This window comes from Microtus pennsylvanicus, chromosome 17, assembly GCF_037038515.1.
Source record: "Microtus pennsylvanicus isolate mMicPen1 chromosome 17, mMicPen1.hap1, whole genome shotgun sequence".
Taxonomy (NCBI): domain Eukaryota; kingdom Metazoa; phylum Chordata; class Mammalia; order Rodentia; family Cricetidae; genus Microtus; species Microtus pennsylvanicus.
In genome coordinates, this window is record NC_134595.1 from 2,334,314 (window position 1) to 2,340,313 (window position 6,000).

Below are 6,000 nucleotides of genomic sequence, written 5' to 3' on the forward strand. Positions count from 1 at the left end.
ATAGACATCACTGTTTGACTTAGTCGCTGTCGTTTAGAGAAACGAAATCTAGTGGAAGCTGTGGTTTCATGGCTTCTGTAGGCCACTCACACCTTCCACCAGTCTCGGGGCTATAACTCAGTTTCCAAGCACATTAAGGACGTCGTGAAGTCCTGGCCTCCACAGCACCACCTCAGTGAACTGATCGACCTTGTTGCGGTGTTATAAACACAAAGGCATCTAAGAAATGCTGCCATTTACAGCCCGGCAGTTCTTTTGTTCTGAGTCTTAGTGGGCAGAGCAGAAAAGCATTTTGCTTGTTCGCCTCCCACCACCAGTCCCGCCTCTGCTGCTGGAAGCACTGGAAATGGCTGGTTGCTAAGCACAATAAGAGCAATAAAAGTACCGTGCATGTGGTGCTGTACAAGGTAGGAAACACATTTGAGTGCATTACCTTATTGTGTCGTCACACTTACACATTGAGCTTGGAGTGGTTGTTCTTCTAAAGTGATGATTCTGTAAAGGAAAGAACACAGCACTACATACAAATGTCAAACAAAAATGGCTTCCAAATTCAATGCCACTCAGCACCGTGTGAACTAGTGGGGTGTAAGGTCTGACTTAGCCTGAGCTCCTTTTTGAAGCAGAACCTGAGACACAGGTTTGGCTTGGATTTCCCTGAGAGCCGATCCAAGGAGGTACTAGGAGAGGAGTTAAAACCAGACAGGAGTGGGAGACAAAAAGGAGGTCAGGGGAGTTTAGTCATGGTGGGGAGCTCTGGGAGACAGTGTGGACTGATCCCCCAGAGGATGCATTTTAGTTCTACTGCTGTTTCATAACCCTAATGATGGGTATTCTTTCCTTTGAAGGCAAGGGGGTAGTAACTTGAGCATTCTGTTCAAATGAGGGAAAAGGTCCCAGAGTTTCAGGGGCTTTTTCAGAACACGGGGGCATGTCATGACATCAGAACCCAAGGGCACTGGTACCTTGTGTCTTCAAAATCACCCAATGCCACCTGCAGCACACAGTGCCAAACCTGCTCAATGAGAAGACAGGTGAGCTGCGCAGCCTTGCCTTCTCTCCAGTGACTTTTCTGATGTAACGTGGCTTTTTGTCTTTCAGTGACAATGGACCCCTCTCCTGTCAGCCCTGAGGCTTACACCTTCACTTAGTGACAAGGAGCCTTCCCCTCTTCAGCGTCTCCTTTTAGATTACAGATTTATACCAAAGGCATATATAACTGACAACTTAAAACATCTCACTTCTTAGGAGGCAAAGCCGGTTTGCACCTTGATTCACAGTGATCTTCAGAGATAGTTCTAGGTCTGTGTATCTGGGTTGACTCACGTGTAGCTTAAGGCTTTTAATCGGCAGGGAATTTTTAAAGATAGTAATTGTAACCTTAAATTTTAACTAAAAATGGAAATTGCTTCTTCCGAGCTGCCCTGCTGAAGGACTTGGCAGAGTCAAGTGCAAGTTGCCGCATCCCTCAACCACACACAAGGCATCTCCCTCCAGTTAGCTACATCCCTGTCATCCTTTCCCCTAGCAGAGTCCTCATTCCAGGCATCCTCTGCTCCTCCAGGGTGTTGAATTTACGATGCATAATCTATATTGCACTGGAGAACGGAGAGACAATTCTTAGAGATCTTTGCCTTTAACTGCCATCCTCGATCAGTGCTCTGGAAACTGCACTATCTAGCATGTAATTTTCTTAGCACTCTCCCAACCTCTCACCTTCATAAGACAGTATGATTTTTGGAATGATCTTTGTATGAAGAATGGCCCCAGCAATTATAGAAGCTTACATCTACTCTTCATTAAAATCGTCCTAGGTAGTACTTGAACTTTAAATCCTCTAAAAGAGAAGGCAAATCTGTGCTTGAAGTAGAAATTGCCAGAATAAAGAACAGGGAAGATGTTTAGATAATCTCATCTGTGTGTGCGAAGTCATAGCTAGACCCAGCTTCCCATTATCTCCAAGCTGGGAGCCACCTGTTCGCCGTGACTGTCTGACGGTTGGAATGAGAAGACGAGTTTAATTAAGTTACATGTGTGGGAGGAACATGCTTTGCAGCAGAGTTAGATTATTAATGGACTCCTATATTGAATTGTTCACATTTTTTGAAAGGCTAATTACAATATAATTTTAGTTTTAAAATATTGCTTTGCCAAGGGTGGGAGTTGTGTCGTGTATTATTAACTGCAAGTCTTTCCTTTTGGATCTTGAGGGAAATACTGGTTTGGCTATGATAGTCGTTAATACGAAGTTGTTATATTCCTCATATTTGATGGGTTGAATTCCCAGAAAAGAAAAATATGCCTCACAATTGTTAAATACGAAAGTCTGTGGTGAAATTTCCTAGAGTTTTCCTGAACTGTCCTATGAATAATGTCAAATGGTGGATACAGTTTTGGTAAGCCAAGTTTCGTAGTTTGGGGTGTTGCTTGAGGCCCATGGTTGTGTCAGCATCTCCTGGGGGGGGGTTACAGTTTTGGAATCCATCCTACTCTCACCTGGTTATAAATGCTTAAGTAGGGTGCTGGTCGATTGTGATGCTTAAGTAGGGTGCTGGTCGATTGTAATGGGAATCACATGGTTTAGATTCACCAACCTAATTTAGAGTTCTAGTATCCAAAGACGTGTTTACTTTGTGTTCCAAACTGAGATCAACACGCAAACCTTCGATTCACAGGGCTTCTAGTGAAATGCCATGGTCTCTTCCGTGACATTTCAGTTTCCCCAAACGAAGGAGCCTACAGAAAGGAAATGAACAGTGAGTGACTAGCACTTTCTACCACCCCAAGGAGCATGGGAGAAAGCTGTTGTTCAGGCTTCACCTACTCAAAGCAGTCTTCCAGGGCTAGTCTGGAGCTGGACCAATAAGAGTTATCATCTATCTCAGAGCAACTCAGAAGCCCGGCAACTTCATCACTAGGTCAACATTGCAACGGCTGGCCGCACACCATGCAGTGACTCAAGTTTCAATTTCCTACTATTAAATGATGTCATCCTTGATTATATTAATCTTTTTTTTTTTCTGAAGGAAGTACTAGAACAAGAAAGGCCTTGTATGCATAGAATGGTGGTTCTCAACCTGTGGGTCATGACCATCAGAAAACACATATTTCTGCTGGTCTTAGAAACCCCCAACCATAAATTTATTTTCATTGCTGCTTCATAACTGTAATGTTGCTACCAAGCAGTGTCTCAGTTCTTAGAACTATTGGAAATACGTATTTTCTGATGGTCATGATCCATAGGTTGAGAACTACTGGCCTAGCAGATGACCAGTTTCTCGGGCTAATTATCTCATTTGCCTACAGTCACAGTTTCTCCTTTCATGTGAGTAGAAAATTTAAGTGCAGTACCCAACAATGAGCTTAAATCCTGACACATAATCCTTTGTGTCTTCAGTTCTGCCAAGCCCTATCACCATGGGATCAAATGAGGGACCCACAGAATTCAGAAGAACATGAGGTGATCTCTGCTCTTGTTCAAATCTAGGGGTGTCTCTGTATGTCTGTGAGCCTGTGGCAGTCTAGTTCTTCCTCATCTCCAGCATGCTTGAATGCTACACTGCTGTTTTAACATCTGGGCAGCGCACGAGCTATAATCTACTGCTATTTCATTCAGCAATTGCAACTCTACAGTTGCCCACCTGCTTCCCTAGCAGTGGCCTGGCCACTCAGGCCGCAACCTGGCAGAAATTCTGTTCCCTGCAGGCACTGGCTCTGTTGCTGTCTAAAAGTAGCTTCAATTAAATCTCTATCATTTTATTAATAAATAAGACTCAACATTCAAAGGCCGGGGTAAAAACCTGATAGCTCAGAGAGGCCAGGTTGTAACCTAACCTCTATGATGGCGTCTCTGAAAGATCCATGCTTCTACTTTGCCAAACCCAAATAAGCTGTGTCATTCCAGACACCACCCTACCACTTCCTGTGCCTCTCTTTCTCTCCCAGAGCCCTCTGAGACCCTAAGATTACTTTCTGTCAACAACTTGCTAATACAGCCTCCTCACCCAAGGTTAATTTTATTTAATTAACACAAATGCACACTCAGGGTTCACAGTGTGATCAAATATCCCCCCAGCAATACCCTTCACCTGTCCCTACACCTAGCGCCACACTGATTCACTGCACGTCTTTGCTGTAAGCTTAGCCTAGATTTCTGCTATTAAGCCTAGGGGCTGCTATCTTGAATGCTACAATCTCACATTCCTGAAAGATCAAAACTCCTGTGGTCTAAAATCCCAAAAGATTCTTGAAAATATAATTCTAGGGAAAAACTCATTTAAACAGTTCTTTAAAAGGCATTTTGTGAAGAGACGGAGAACATACAGTGTGTGCTGTCTACTTGTCTGTCTACTTGAGCATCTTGGCATAGGATTTCAGGAGGAGAGACAGTCTTTTCTCTCTCTACTTCCTCTTGTGAGATTTTATTTTTAAATCTACAGGTCTATTTTCAGCGTTGTGAGAAACCTTTTCATAAAAGGAGAAGGCTATCAACATTACCAATAAGACAGGTCCTCGATTAATGAATTTCCATGTATTCATTGGTAATCTCAACACTCTAGCCATGTTCAAGAAGTCTGATGTGGTGGCAGTCTTTTCAGAGTGTGGCAAAATTGTGGGTTACTCTGTGCACAGGAGTTTTGACTTTGTCTAGTATGTTAATGAAAGAAATGCCTGAGCTGCAGTAGCCAGAGAGGATGGCAGAATGATTATTGCCCGGGCTTTAGATACTAAACTGACTACAGAACAAAGCATAAACTGAGGAAAAGCAAGTGTGACATGACCTGCAGCAGAGATGTCCTAGTCGGTACCAGACAGTCAGTACATCCTTCTCCATCCCCTCTACCCTGTTCTTCACTTGACTTGGACTATGGCTTTCAATGAGTTTGTTATGACATGTTGTACAGGTAGTCACCTCATGTTCCTCCTCCTCCTCCTATTGTTCAAGCTGTGGTGCCTTCCGAATGACAGCATGTGCCAGTAAACACCTCATGAAGGGGCAAAAGTGGATTCAATTCAGAGAGAGGACAATGGGGAGCTTCTTCTAAGTCTGGAAAGCTGAAAGGTGATGACCTCCAAGGTGCTAAGAAGGAGCTGACTCAGATAAAACCAAAGTGGATTCTCTGCTGAAAAACCTGGGGAAAAAAGAAAAAGAACAATACAAACAAGCTGCCTTGTCCTTCTTGTCCCCAAGAGACATGAAGATTGAATTGTGTGAAGAGGAACGGAGAAGCACCTCTATGAAGAAAGATGGAAGTGGCGTGAAGGTAGAGTCTGAGGCAGGTGCAGAGGATGCTTCTGAGGGCAGTGACCTGCTGGATGATGACAACAATGGAGATTGGGGGATGACCAGCAGGAGTTGATCAAGGAAGATGAAAAAGAGGCTAAGGAAGAAGAAAGTGACAGCGCCAATGCATAGGATGACTCTTAAGCACATAGTGGAGTTTAGACTCTTGTTCCATTATTCATTTACTGGGGTACTTGTAAGAGATCAAAGTAACAGCAGACCCTCCCCCTGGTATCTCCAGATCATTCTCACTGTCCCCCCCCATCCTTCCAGTGTTCATTCATTTATAACTGTCCTGTGCCCAGTTCCATTTTCACTTCCTTTGATGCTCCTTAGTAGTTTTGTTAAGTCTTATTCTGTAAGTTTTGCTTTTAATTTTGATAACTCTGGGATTTAATAATAAAGATCTATGGTTTTTACCAACTGTCTCCAAAATAGTCTCTTGCTATGCAGAGAATACAGTTCTGCCCATTTATACGGTTGCAGTATAAAGACAAAAAGAAATCCCACATTGTCTCAGAACTGAGTATGATAGAGGGTTATTTCTTTAGGGGTAGACTCACAGATCACAGTCCTCTGTTGGAACCTGGAACAGCAATGGAATCCCACAGCCAGAAAAGAGGCTGGATACATGTTTTACAGTCGGCATATATAGTATAAGAGGCCACACTCAAGTGGGCGGGTAACTTAAAGGCTACTTGTAGTAGGAATTCCTA

At 43.4% G+C, this 6,000-nt stretch overlaps 1 pseudogene; it reads left to right on the plus strand.

Moving 5' to 3' along the window:
• Positions 1-5,428, plus strand: part of LOC142837138 (heterogeneous nuclear ribonucleoprotein C-like) — a 47,235-nt pseudogene extending 41,807 nt beyond the window's left edge.
• Positions 5,429-6,000: the final 572 nt, after the last annotated feature.